This window comes from Sardina pilchardus, chromosome 6 (genome assembly GCF_963854185.1).
Source record: "Sardina pilchardus chromosome 6, fSarPil1.1, whole genome shotgun sequence".
In the NCBI taxonomy this organism is placed as follows: domain Eukaryota; kingdom Metazoa; phylum Chordata; class Actinopteri; order Clupeiformes; family Clupeidae; genus Sardina; species Sardina pilchardus.
Genome location: NC_084999.1, coordinates 319,374 through 329,046, shown reverse-complemented (window position 1 = coordinate 329,046; position 9,673 = coordinate 319,374). Strand labels below are relative to the sequence as shown.

At 52.8% G+C, this 9,673-nt stretch overlaps 32 non-coding genes across 32 annotated transcripts; 16 read left to right on the top strand and 16 right to left on the bottom strand.

Moving 5' to 3' along the window:
• Positions 1-106: 106 nt before the first annotated feature.
• Positions 107-178, top strand: trnae-cuc (transfer RNA glutamic acid (anticodon CUC)). Its single transcript has one exon. It is a non-coding gene; the product is annotated as a tRNA-Glu (tRNA).
• A 61-nt stretch (positions 179-239) lies between these two features.
• On the bottom strand, positions 240-326 carry trnay-gua (transfer RNA tyrosine (anticodon GUA)). The gene is given in 2 exon segments: positions 240-275; positions 290-326. It is a non-coding gene; the product is annotated as a tRNA-Tyr (tRNA).
• A 338-nt stretch (positions 327-664) lies between these two features.
• Positions 665-736, top strand: trnae-cuc (transfer RNA glutamic acid (anticodon CUC)). Its single transcript has one exon. It is a non-coding gene; the product is annotated as a tRNA-Glu (tRNA).
• Positions 737-797: 61 nt separating this feature from the next.
• On the bottom strand, positions 798-884 carry trnay-gua (transfer RNA tyrosine (anticodon GUA)). Its single transcript is given in 2 exon segments — positions 798-833; positions 848-884. It is a non-coding gene; the product is annotated as a tRNA-Tyr (tRNA).
• Positions 885-1,222: 338 nt separating this feature from the next.
• trnae-cuc (transfer RNA glutamic acid (anticodon CUC)) lies at positions 1,223-1,294 on the top strand. The gene has a single exon. It is a non-coding gene; the product is annotated as a tRNA-Glu (tRNA).
• Positions 1,295-1,355: 61 nt separating this feature from the next.
• Positions 1,356-1,442, bottom strand: trnay-gua (transfer RNA tyrosine (anticodon GUA)). The gene is given in 2 exon segments: positions 1,356-1,391; positions 1,406-1,442. It is a non-coding gene; the product is annotated as a tRNA-Tyr (tRNA).
• An 896-nt stretch (positions 1,443-2,338) lies between these two features.
• Positions 2,339-2,410, top strand: trnae-cuc (transfer RNA glutamic acid (anticodon CUC)). The gene has a single exon. It is a non-coding gene; the product is annotated as a tRNA-Glu (tRNA).
• A 61-nt stretch (positions 2,411-2,471) lies between these two features.
• Positions 2,472-2,558, bottom strand: trnay-gua (transfer RNA tyrosine (anticodon GUA)). Its single transcript is given in 2 exon segments — positions 2,472-2,507; positions 2,522-2,558. It is a non-coding gene; the product is annotated as a tRNA-Tyr (tRNA).
• Positions 2,559-2,896: 338 nt separating this feature from the next.
• Positions 2,897-2,968, top strand: trnae-cuc (transfer RNA glutamic acid (anticodon CUC)). The gene has a single exon. It is a non-coding gene; the product is annotated as a tRNA-Glu (tRNA).
• Positions 2,969-3,029: 61 nt separating this feature from the next.
• trnay-gua (transfer RNA tyrosine (anticodon GUA)) lies at positions 3,030-3,116 on the bottom strand. The gene is given in 2 exon segments: positions 3,030-3,065; positions 3,080-3,116. It is a non-coding gene; the product is annotated as a tRNA-Tyr (tRNA).
• Positions 3,117-3,587: 471 nt separating this feature from the next.
• On the bottom strand, positions 3,588-3,674 carry trnay-gua (transfer RNA tyrosine (anticodon GUA)). Its single transcript is given in 2 exon segments — positions 3,588-3,623; positions 3,638-3,674. It is a non-coding gene; the product is annotated as a tRNA-Tyr (tRNA).
• Positions 3,675-4,012: 338 nt separating this feature from the next.
• Positions 4,013-4,084, top strand: trnae-cuc (transfer RNA glutamic acid (anticodon CUC)). Its single transcript has one exon. It is a non-coding gene; the product is annotated as a tRNA-Glu (tRNA).
• A 61-nt stretch (positions 4,085-4,145) lies between these two features.
• Positions 4,146-4,232, bottom strand: trnay-gua (transfer RNA tyrosine (anticodon GUA)). Its single transcript is given in 2 exon segments — positions 4,146-4,181; positions 4,196-4,232. It is a non-coding gene; the product is annotated as a tRNA-Tyr (tRNA).
• Positions 4,233-4,570: 338 nt separating this feature from the next.
• On the top strand, positions 4,571-4,642 carry trnae-cuc (transfer RNA glutamic acid (anticodon CUC)). The gene has a single exon. It is a non-coding gene; the product is annotated as a tRNA-Glu (tRNA).
• Positions 4,643-4,703: 61 nt separating this feature from the next.
• Positions 4,704-4,790, bottom strand: trnay-gua (transfer RNA tyrosine (anticodon GUA)). The gene is given in 2 exon segments: positions 4,704-4,739; positions 4,754-4,790. It is a non-coding gene; the product is annotated as a tRNA-Tyr (tRNA).
• A 338-nt stretch (positions 4,791-5,128) lies between these two features.
• trnae-cuc (transfer RNA glutamic acid (anticodon CUC)) lies at positions 5,129-5,200 on the top strand. The gene has a single exon. It is a non-coding gene; the product is annotated as a tRNA-Glu (tRNA).
• A 61-nt stretch (positions 5,201-5,261) lies between these two features.
• Positions 5,262-5,348, bottom strand: trnay-gua (transfer RNA tyrosine (anticodon GUA)). The gene is given in 2 exon segments: positions 5,262-5,297; positions 5,312-5,348. It is a non-coding gene; the product is annotated as a tRNA-Tyr (tRNA).
• Positions 5,349-5,686: 338 nt separating this feature from the next.
• Positions 5,687-5,758, top strand: trnae-cuc (transfer RNA glutamic acid (anticodon CUC)). Its single transcript has one exon. It is a non-coding gene; the product is annotated as a tRNA-Glu (tRNA).
• A 61-nt stretch (positions 5,759-5,819) lies between these two features.
• Positions 5,820-5,906, bottom strand: trnay-gua (transfer RNA tyrosine (anticodon GUA)). The gene is given in 2 exon segments: positions 5,820-5,855; positions 5,870-5,906. It is a non-coding gene; the product is annotated as a tRNA-Tyr (tRNA).
• Positions 5,907-6,244: 338 nt separating this feature from the next.
• On the top strand, positions 6,245-6,316 carry trnae-cuc (transfer RNA glutamic acid (anticodon CUC)). Its single transcript has one exon. It is a non-coding gene; the product is annotated as a tRNA-Glu (tRNA).
• A 61-nt stretch (positions 6,317-6,377) lies between these two features.
• Positions 6,378-6,464, bottom strand: trnay-gua (transfer RNA tyrosine (anticodon GUA)). The gene is given in 2 exon segments: positions 6,378-6,413; positions 6,428-6,464. It is a non-coding gene; the product is annotated as a tRNA-Tyr (tRNA).
• A 338-nt stretch (positions 6,465-6,802) lies between these two features.
• Positions 6,803-6,874, top strand: trnae-cuc (transfer RNA glutamic acid (anticodon CUC)). Its single transcript has one exon. It is a non-coding gene; the product is annotated as a tRNA-Glu (tRNA).
• A 61-nt stretch (positions 6,875-6,935) lies between these two features.
• trnay-gua (transfer RNA tyrosine (anticodon GUA)) lies at positions 6,936-7,022 on the bottom strand. Its single transcript is given in 2 exon segments — positions 6,936-6,971; positions 6,986-7,022. It is a non-coding gene; the product is annotated as a tRNA-Tyr (tRNA).
• Positions 7,023-7,360: 338 nt separating this feature from the next.
• trnae-cuc (transfer RNA glutamic acid (anticodon CUC)) lies at positions 7,361-7,432 on the top strand. The gene has a single exon. It is a non-coding gene; the product is annotated as a tRNA-Glu (tRNA).
• Positions 7,433-7,493: 61 nt separating this feature from the next.
• trnay-gua (transfer RNA tyrosine (anticodon GUA)) lies at positions 7,494-7,580 on the bottom strand. The gene is given in 2 exon segments: positions 7,494-7,529; positions 7,544-7,580. It is a non-coding gene; the product is annotated as a tRNA-Tyr (tRNA).
• A 338-nt stretch (positions 7,581-7,918) lies between these two features.
• trnae-cuc (transfer RNA glutamic acid (anticodon CUC)) lies at positions 7,919-7,990 on the top strand. Its single transcript has one exon. It is a non-coding gene; the product is annotated as a tRNA-Glu (tRNA).
• Positions 7,991-8,051: 61 nt separating this feature from the next.
• trnay-gua (transfer RNA tyrosine (anticodon GUA)) lies at positions 8,052-8,138 on the bottom strand. The gene is given in 2 exon segments: positions 8,052-8,087; positions 8,102-8,138. It is a non-coding gene; the product is annotated as a tRNA-Tyr (tRNA).
• Positions 8,139-8,476: 338 nt separating this feature from the next.
• trnae-cuc (transfer RNA glutamic acid (anticodon CUC)) lies at positions 8,477-8,548 on the top strand. Its single transcript has one exon. It is a non-coding gene; the product is annotated as a tRNA-Glu (tRNA).
• Positions 8,549-8,609: 61 nt separating this feature from the next.
• Positions 8,610-8,696, bottom strand: trnay-gua (transfer RNA tyrosine (anticodon GUA)). The gene is given in 2 exon segments: positions 8,610-8,645; positions 8,660-8,696. It is a non-coding gene; the product is annotated as a tRNA-Tyr (tRNA).
• A 338-nt stretch (positions 8,697-9,034) lies between these two features.
• trnae-cuc (transfer RNA glutamic acid (anticodon CUC)) lies at positions 9,035-9,106 on the top strand. Its single transcript has one exon. It is a non-coding gene; the product is annotated as a tRNA-Glu (tRNA).
• Positions 9,107-9,168: 62 nt separating this feature from the next.
• On the bottom strand, positions 9,169-9,255 carry trnay-gua (transfer RNA tyrosine (anticodon GUA)). The gene is given in 2 exon segments: positions 9,169-9,204; positions 9,219-9,255. It is a non-coding gene; the product is annotated as a tRNA-Tyr (tRNA).
• Positions 9,256-9,593: 338 nt separating this feature from the next.
• trnae-cuc (transfer RNA glutamic acid (anticodon CUC)) lies at positions 9,594-9,665 on the top strand. The gene has a single exon. It is a non-coding gene; the product is annotated as a tRNA-Glu (tRNA).
• The last annotated feature ends 8 nt before the right edge of the window (positions 9,666-9,673 follow it).

Here is a 9,673-nt window from a genome sequence, read left to right as displayed (position 1 = left end):
GAGATTTGATTAGATAAACAGTTTCTGCTGTGAAGCCGTCTCCCGCAGCCTGCCCCGCACAGAGCAAGAGCTCAGGTGCACTCGTGTACAGCTCAAGCCCCATGTCTCCCTGGTGGTCTAGTGGTTAGGATTCGGCGCTCTCACCGCCGCGGCCCGGGTTCGATTCCCGGTCAGGGAAAGCTGATTTTTGCCCGGCGTCGGCCTGGACACGGACAAAGACACCACCAAAAAGCATGGCTTCCTTCGAGCCGGAGTCGAACCAGCGACCTAAGGATGGCCGGTTGTTCACCTACAGTCCTCCGCTCTACCAACTGAGCTATCGAAGGCCCTGGCGCTGTCATGGGACGCGAAAGCTGGTGGACACGAGAGAGCCGCATGGAAAAGGCCCCTGAAAAGAAATGTGCTCGTTTTGGCGATGAGACGTCTTCAAATAACTCAAACTCTCATCAAAATCAGTCAAATGAATACGACGAGAAAGCACTAGGTAGGTGTCTTTGTTCTGAAAACAATGGCAACTAGATTATTTCATCTTGATTCAAAAGAGCAACGGCCCTTGGTGAGATTTGATTAGATAAACAGTTTCTGCTGTGAAGCCGTCTCCCGCAGCCTGCCCCGCACAGAGCAAGAGCTCAGGTGCACTCGTGTACAGCTCAAGCCCCATGTCTCCCTGGTGGTCTAGTGGTTAGGATTCGGCGCTCTCACCGCCGCGGCCCGGGTTCGATTCCCGGTCAGGGAAAGCTGATTTTTGCCCGGCGTCGGCCTGGACACGGACAAAGACACCACCAAAAAGCATGGCTTCCTTCGAGCCGGAGTCGAACCAGCGACCTAAGGATGGCCGGTTGTTCACCTACAGTCCTCCGCTCTACCAACTGAGCTATCGAAGGCCCTGGCGCTGTCATGGGACGCGAAAGCTGGTGGACACGAGAGAGCCGCATGGAAAAGGCCCCTGAAAAGAAATGTGCTCGTTTTGGCGATGAGACGTCTTCAAATAACTCAAACTCTCATCAAAATCAGTCAAATGAATACGACGAGAAAGCACTAGGTAGGTGTCTTTGTTCTGAAAACAATGGCAACTAGATTATTTCATCTTGATTCAAAAGAGCAACGGCCCTTGGTGAGATTTGATTAGATAAACAGTTTCTGCTGTGAAGCCGTCTCCCGCAGCCTGCCCCGCACAGAGCAAGAGCTCAGGTGCACTCGTGTACAGCTCAAGCCCCATGTCTCCCTGGTGGTCTAGTGGTTAGGATTCGGCGCTCTCACCGCCGCGGCCCGGGTTCGATTCCCGGTCAGGGAAAGCTGATTTTTGCCCGGCGTCGGCCTGGACACGGACAAAGACACCACCAAAAAGCATGGCTTCCTTCGAGCCGGAGTCGAACCAGCGACCTAAGGATGGCCGGTTGTTCACCTACAGTCCTCCGCTCTACCAACTGAGCTATCGAAGGCCCTGGCGCTGTCATGGGACGCGAAAGCTGGTGGACACGAGAGAGCCGCATGGAAAAGGCCCCTGAAAAGAAATGTGCTCGTTTTGGCGATGAGACGTCTTCAAATAACTCAAACTCTCATCAAAATCAGTCAAATGAATACGACGAGAAAGCACTAGGTAGGTGTCTTTGTTCTGAAAACAATGGCAACTAGATTATTTCATCTTGATTCAAAAGAGCAACGGCCCTTGGTGAGATTTGATTAGATAAACAGTTTCTGCTGTGAAGCCGTCTCCCGCAGCCTGCCCCGCACAGAGCAAGAGCTCAGGTGCACTCGTGTACAGCTCAAGCCCCATGTCTCCCTGGTGGTCTAGTGGTTAGGATTCGGTGCTCTCACCGCTGCGGCCCGAGTTCGATTCCCGGTCAGGGAAAGCTGATTTTTGCCCGGCGTCGGCCTGGACACGGACAAAGACACCACCAAAAAGCATGGCTTCCTTCGAGCCGGAGTCGAACCAGCGACCTAAGGATGGCCGGTTGTTCACCTACAGTCCTCCGGTCTACCAACTGAGCTATCGAAGGCCCTGGCGCTGTCATGGGACGCGAAAGCTGGTGGACACGAGAGAGCCGCATGGAAAAGGCCCCTGAAAAGAAATGTGCTCGTTTTGGCGATGAGACGTCTTCAAATAACTCAAACTCTCATCAAAATCAGTCAAATGAATACCACGAGAAAGCACTAGGTAGGTGTCTTTGTTCTGAAAACAATGGCAACTAGATTATTTCATCTTGATTCAAAAGAGCAACGGCCCTTGGTGAGATTTGATTAGATAAACAGTTTCTGCTGTGAAGCCGTCTCCCGCAGCCTGCCCCGCACAGAGCAAGAGCTCAGGTGCACTCGTGTACAGCTCAAGCCCCATGTCTCCCTGGTGGTCTAGTGGTTAGGATTCGGCGCTCTCACCGCCGCGGCCCGGGTTCGATTCCCGGTCAGGGAAAGCTGATTTTTGCCCGGCGTCGGCCTGGACACGGACAAAGACACCACCAAAAAGCATGGCTTCCTTCGAGCCGGAGTCGAACCAGCGACCTAAGGATGGCCGGTTGTTCACCTACAGTCCTCCGCTCTACCAACTGAGCTATCGAAGGCCCTGGCGCTGTCATGGGACGCGAAAGCTGGTGGACACGAGAGAGCCGCATGGAAAAGGCCCCTGAAAAGAAATGTGCTCGTTTTGGCGATGAGACGTCTTCAAATAACTCAAACTCTCATCAAAATCAGTCAAATGAATACGACGAGAAAGCACTAGGTAGGTGTCTTTGTTCTGAAAACAATGGCAACTAGATTATTTCATCTTGATTCAAAAGAGCAACGGCCCTTGGTGAGATTTGATTAGATAAACAGTTTCTGCTGTGAAGCCGTCTCCCGCAGCCTGCCCCGCACAGAGCAAGAGCTCAGGTGCACTCGTGTACAGCTCAAGCCCCATGTCTCCCTGGTGGTCTAGTGGTTAGGATTCGGCGCTCTCACCGCCGCGGCCCGGGTTCGATTCCCGGTCAGGGAAAGCTGATTTTTGCCCGGCGTCGGCCTGGACACGGACAAAGACACCACCAAAAAGCATGGCTTCCTTCGAGCCGGAGTCGAACCAGCGACCTAAGGATGGCCGGTTGTTCACCTACAGTCCTCCGCTCTACCAACTGAGCTATCGAAGGCCCTGGCGCTGTCATGGGACGCGAAAGCTGGTGGACACGAGAGAGCCGCATGGAAAAGGCCCCTGAAAAGAAATGTGCTCGTTTTGGCGATGAGACGTCTTCAAATAACTCAAACTCTCATCAAAATCAGTCAAATGAATACGACGAGAAAGCACTAGGTAGGTGTCTTTGTTCTGAAAACAATGGCAACTAGATTATTTCATCTTGATTCAAAAGAGCAACGGCCCTTGGTGAGATTTGATTAGATAAACAGTTTCTGCTGTGAAGCCGTCTCCCGCAGCCTGCCCCGCACAGAGCAAGAGCTCAGGTGCACTCGTGTACAGCTCAAGCCCCATGTCTCCCTGGTGGTCTAGTGGTTAGGATTCGGCGCTCTCACCGCTGCGGCCCGAGTTCGATTCCCGGTCAGGGAAAGCTGATTTTTGCCCGGCGTCGGCCTGGACACGGACAAAGACACCACCAAAAAGCATGGCTTCCTTCGAGCCGGAGTCGAACCAGCGACCTAAGGATGGCCGGTTGTTCACCTACAGTCCTCCGCTCTACCAACTGAGCTATCGAAGGCCCTGGCGCTGTCATGGGACGCGAAAGCTGGTGGACACGAGAGAGCCGCATGGAAAAGGCCCCTGAAAAGAAATGTGCTTGTTTTGGCGATGAGACGTCTTCAAATAACTCAAACTCTCATCAAAATCAGTCAAATGAATACCACGAGAAAGCACTAGGTAGGTGTCTTTGTTCTGAAAACAATGGCAACTAGATTATTTCATCTTGATTCAAAAGAGCAACGGCCCTTGGTGAGATTTGATTAGATAAACAGTTTCTGCTGTGAAGCCGTCTCCCGCAGCCTGCCCCGCACAGAGCAAGAGCTCAGGTGCACTCGTGTACAGCTCAAGCCCCATGTCTCCCTGGTGGTCTAGTGGTTAGGATTCGGCGCTCTCACCGCCGCGGCCCGGGTTCGATTCCCGGTCAGGGAAAGCTGATTTTTGCCCGGCGTCGGCCTGGACACGGACAAAGACACCACCAAAAAGCATGGCTTCCTTCGAGCCGGAGTCGAACCAGCGACCTAAGGATGGCCGGTTGTTCACCTACAGTCCTCCGCTCTACCAACTGAGCTATCGAAGGCCCTGGCGCTGTCATGGGACGCGAAAGCTGGTGGACACGAGAGAGCCGCATGGAAAAGGCCCCTGAAAAGAAATGTGCTCGTTTTGGCGATGAGACGTCTTCAAATAACTCAAACTCTCATCAAAATCAGTCAAATGAATACCACGAGAAAGCACTAGGTAGGTGTCTTTGTTCTGAAAACAATGGCAACTAGATTATTTCATCTTGATTCAAAAGAGCAACGGCCCTTGGTGAGATTTGATTAGATAAACAGTTTCTGCTGTGAAGCCGTCTCCCGCAGCCTGCCCCGCACAGAGCAAGAGCTCAGGTGCACTCGTGTACAGCTCAAGCCCCATGTCTCCCTGGTGGTCTAGTGGTTAGGATTCGGCGCTCTCACCGCCGCGGCCCGGGTTCGATTCCCGGTCAGGGAAAGCTGATTTTTGCCCGGCGTCGGCCTGGACACGGACAAAGACACCACCAAAAAGCATGGCTTCCTTCGAGCCGGAATCGAACCAGCAACCTAAGGATGGCCGGTTGTTCACCTACAGTCCTCCGCTCTACCAACTGAGCTATCGAAGGCCCTGGCGCTGTCATGGGACGCGAAAGCTGGTGGACACGAGAGAGCCGCATGGAAAAGGCCCCTGAAAAGAAATGTGCTCGTTTTGGCGATGAGACGTCTTCAAATAACTCAAACTCTCATCAAAATCAGTCAAATGAATACGACGAGAAAGCACTAGGTAGGTGTCTTTGTTCTGAAAACAATGGCAACTAGATTATTTCATCTTGATTCAAAAGAGCAACGTCCCTTGGTGAGATTTGATTAGATAAACAGTTTCTGCTGTGAAGCCGTCTCCCGCAGCCTGCCCCGCACAGAGCAAGAGCTCAGGTGCACTCGTGTACAGCTCAAGCCCCATGTCTCCCTGGTGGTCTAGTGGTTAGGATTCGGCGCTCTCACCGCCGCGGCCCGGGTTCGATTCCCGGTCAGGGAAAGCTGATTTTTGCCCGGCGTCGGCCTGGACACGGACAAAGACACCACCAAAAAGCATGGCTTCCTTCGAGCCGGAGTCGAACCAGCGACCTAAGGATGGCCGGTTGTTCACCTACAGTCCTCCGCTCTACCAACTGAGCTATCGAAGGCCCTGGCGCTGTCATGGGACGCGAAAGCTGGTGGACACGAGAGAGCCGCATGGAAAAGGCCCCTGAAAAGAAATGTGCTCGTTTTGGCGATGAGACGTCTTCAAATAACTCAAACTCTCATCAAAATCAGTCAAATGAATACGACGAGAAAGCACTAGGTAGGTGTCTTTGTTCTGAAAACAATGGCAACTAGATTATTTCATCTTGATTCAAAAGAGCAACGGCCCTTGGTGAGATTTGATTAGATAAACAGTTTCTGCTGTGAAGCCGTCTCCCGCAGCCTGCCCCGCACAGAGCAAGAGCTCAGGTGCACTCGTGTACAGCTCAAGCCCCATGTCTCCCTGGTGGTCTAGTGGTTAGGATTCGGCGCTCTCACCGCCGCGGCCCGGGTTCGATTCCCGGTCAGGGAAAGCTGATTTTTGCCCGGCGTCGGCCTGGACACGGACAAAGACACCACCAAAAAGCATGGCTTCCTTCGAGCCGGAGTCGAACCAGCGACCTAAGGATGGCCGGTTGTTCACCTACAGTCCTCCGCTCTACCAACTGAGCTATCGAAGGCCCTGGCGCTGTCATGGGACGCGAAAGCTGGTGGACACGAGAGAGCAGCATGGAAAAGGCCCCTGAAAAGAAATGTGCTCGTTTTGGCGATGAGACGTCTTCAAATAACTCAAACTCTCATCAAAATCAGTCAAATGAATACGACGAGAAAGCACTAGGTAGGTGTCTTTGTTCTGAAAACAATGGCAACTAGATTATTTCATCTTGATTCAAAAGAGCAACGGCCCTTGGTGAGATTTGATTAGATAAACAGTTTCTGCTGTGAAGCCGTCTCCCGCAGCCTGCCCCGCACAGAGCAAGAGCTCAGGTGCACTCGTGTACAGCTCAAGCCCCATGTCTCCCTGGTGGTCTAGTGGTTAGGATTCGGCGCTCTCACCGCCGCGGCCCGGGTTCGATTCCCGGTCAGGGAAAGCTGATTTTTGCCCGGCGTCGGCCTGGACACGGACAAAGACACCACCAAAAAGCATGGCTTCCTTCGAGCCGGAGTCGAACCAGCGACCTAAGGATGGCCGGTTGTTCACCTACAGTCCTCCGCTCTACCAACTGAGCTATCGAAGGCCCTGGCGCTGTCATGGGACGCGAAAGCTGGTGGACACGAGAGAGCCGCATGGAAAAGGCCCCTGAAAAGAAATGTGCTCGTTTTGGCGATGAGACGTCTTCAAATAACTCAAACTCTCATCAAAATCAGTCAAATGAATACGACGAGAAAGCACTAGGTAGGTGTCTTTGTTCTGAAAACAATGGCAACTAGATTATTTCATCTTGATTCAAAAGAGCAACGTCCCTTGGTGAGATTTGATTAGATAAACAGTTTCTGCTGTGAAGCCGTCTCCCGCAGCCTGCCCCGCACAGAGCAAGAGCTCAGGTGCACTCGTGTACAGCTCAAGCCCCATGTCTCCCTGGTGGTCTAGTGGTTAGGATTCGGCGCTCTCACCGCCGCGGCCCGGGTTCGATTCCCGGTCAGGGAAAGCTGATTTTTGCCCGGCGTCGGCCTGGACACGGACAAAGACACCACCAAAAAGCATGGCTTCCTTCGAGCCGGAGTCGAACCAGCGACCTAAGGATGGCCGGTTGTTCACCTACAGTCCTCCGCTCTACCAACTGAGCTATCGAAGGCCCTGGCGCTGTCATGGGACGCGAAAGCTGGTGGACACGAGAGAGCCGCATGGAAAAGGCCCCTGAAAAGAAATGTGCTCGTTTTGGCGATGAGACGTCTTCAAATAACTCAAACTCTCATCAAAATCAGTCAAATGAATACGACGAGAAAGCACTAGGTAGGTGTCTTTGTTCTGAAAACAATGGCAACTAGATTATTTCATCTTGATTCAAAAGAGCAACGGCCCTTGGTGAGATTTGATTAGATAAACAGTTTCTGCTGTGAAGCCGTCTCCCGCAGCCTGCCCCGCACAGAGCAAGAGCTCAGGTGCACTCGTGTACAGCTCAAGCCCCATGTCTCCCTGGTGGTCTAGTGGTTAGGATTCGGCGCTCTCACCGCCGCGGCCCGGGTTCGATTCCCGGTCAGGGAAAGCTGATTTTTGCCCGGCGTCGGCCTGGACACGGACAAAGACACCACCAAAAAGCATGGCTTCCTTCGAGCCGGAGTCGAACCAGCGACCTAAGGATGGCCGGTTGTTCACCTACAGTCCTCCGCTCTACCAACTGAGCTATCGAAGGCCCTGGCGCTGTCATGGGACGCGAAAGCTGGTGGACACGAGAGAGCCGCATGGAAAAGGCCCCTGAAAAGAAATGTGCTCGTTTTGGCGATGAGACGTCTTCAAATAACTCAAACTCTCATCAAAATCAGTCAAATGAATACGACGAGAAAGCACTAGGTAGGTGTCTTTGTTCTGAAAACAATGGCAACTAGATTATTTCATCTTGATTCAAAAGAGCAACGGCCCTTGGTGAGATTTGATTAGATAAACAGTTTCTGCTGTGAAGCCGTCTCCCGCAGCCTGCCCCGCACAGAGCAAGAGCTCAGGTGCACTCGTGTACAGCTCAAGCCCCATGTCTCCCTGGTGGTCTAGTGGTTAGGATTCGGCGCTCTCACCGCCGCGGCCCGGGTTCGATTCCCGGTCAGGGAAAGCTGATTTTTGCCCGGCGTCGGCCTGGACACGGACAAAGACACCACCAAAAAGCATGGCTTCCTTCGAGCCGGAGTCGAACCAGCGACCTAAGGATGGCCGGTTGTTCACCTACAGTCCTCCGCTCTACCAACTGAGCTATCGAAGGCCCTGGCGCTGTCATGGGACGCGAAAGCTGGTGGACACGAGAGAGCCGCATGGAAAAGGCCCCTGAAAAGAAATGTGCTCGTTTTGGCGATGAGACGTCTTCAAATAACTCAAACTCTCATCAAAATCAGTCAAATGAATACGACGAGAAAGCACTAGGTAGGTGTCTTTGTTCTGAAAACAATGGCAACTAGATTATTTCATCTTGATTCAAAAGAGCAACGGCCCTTGGTGAGATTTGATTAGATAAACAGTTTCTGCTGTGAAGCCGTCTCCCGCAGCCTGCCCCGCACAGAGCAAGAGCTCAGGTGCACTCGTGTACAGCTCAAGCCCCATGTCTCCCTGGTGGTCTAGTGGTTAGGATTCGGCGCTCTCACCGCCGCGGCCCGGGTTCGATTCCCGGTCAGGGAAAGCTGATTTTTGCCCGGCGTCGGCCTGGACACGGACAAAGACACCACCAAAAAGCATGGCTTCCTTCGAGCCGGAGTCGAACCAGCGACCTAAGGATGGCCGGTTGTTCACCTACAGTCCTCCGCTCTACCAACTGAGCTATCGAAGGCCCTGGCGCCGTCATGGGACGCGAAAGCTGGTGGACACGAGAGAGCCGCATGGAAAAGGCCCCTGAAAAGAAATGTGCTCGTTTTGGCGATGAGACGTCTTCAAATAACTCAAACTCTCATCAAAATCAGTCAAATGAATACGACGAGAAAGCACTAGGTAGGTGTCTTTGTTCTGAAAACAATGGCAACTAGATTATTTCATCTTGATTCAAAAGAGCAACGGCCCTTGGTGAGATTTGATTAGATAAACAGTTTCTGCTGTGAAGCCGTCTCCCGCAGCCTGCCCCGCACAGAGCAAGAGCTCAGTTGCACTCGTGTACAGCTCAAGCCCCATGTCTCCCTGGTGGTCTAGTGGTTAGGATTCGGCGCTCTCACCGCCGCGGCCCGGGTTCGATTCCCGGTCAGGGAAAGCTGATTTTTTGCCCGGCGTCGGCCTGGACACGGACAAAGACACCACCAAAAAGCATGGCTTCCTTCGAGCCGGAGTCGAACCAGCGACCTAAGGATGGCCGGTTGTTCACCTACAGTCCTCCGCTCTACCAACTGAGCTATCGAAGGCCCTGGCGCTGTCATGGGACGCGAAAGCTGGTGGACACGAGAGAGCCGCATGGAAAAGGCCCCTGAAAAGAAATGTGCTCGTTTTGGCGATGAGACGTCTTCAAATAACTCAAACTCTCATCAAAATCAGTCAAATGAATACGACGAGAAAGCACTAGGTAGGTGTCTTTGTTCTGAAAACAATGGCAACTAGATTATTTCATCTTGATTCAAAAGAGCAACGGCCCTTGGTGAGATTTGATTAGATAAACAGTTTCTGCTGTGAAGCCGTCTCCCGCAGCATGCCCCGCACAGAGCAAGAGCTCAGGTGCACTCGTGTACAGCTCAAGCCCCATGTCTCCCTGGTGGTCTAGTGGTTAGGATTCGGCGCTCTCACCGCCGCGGCCCGGGTTCGATTCCCGGTCAGGGAAAGCTGATT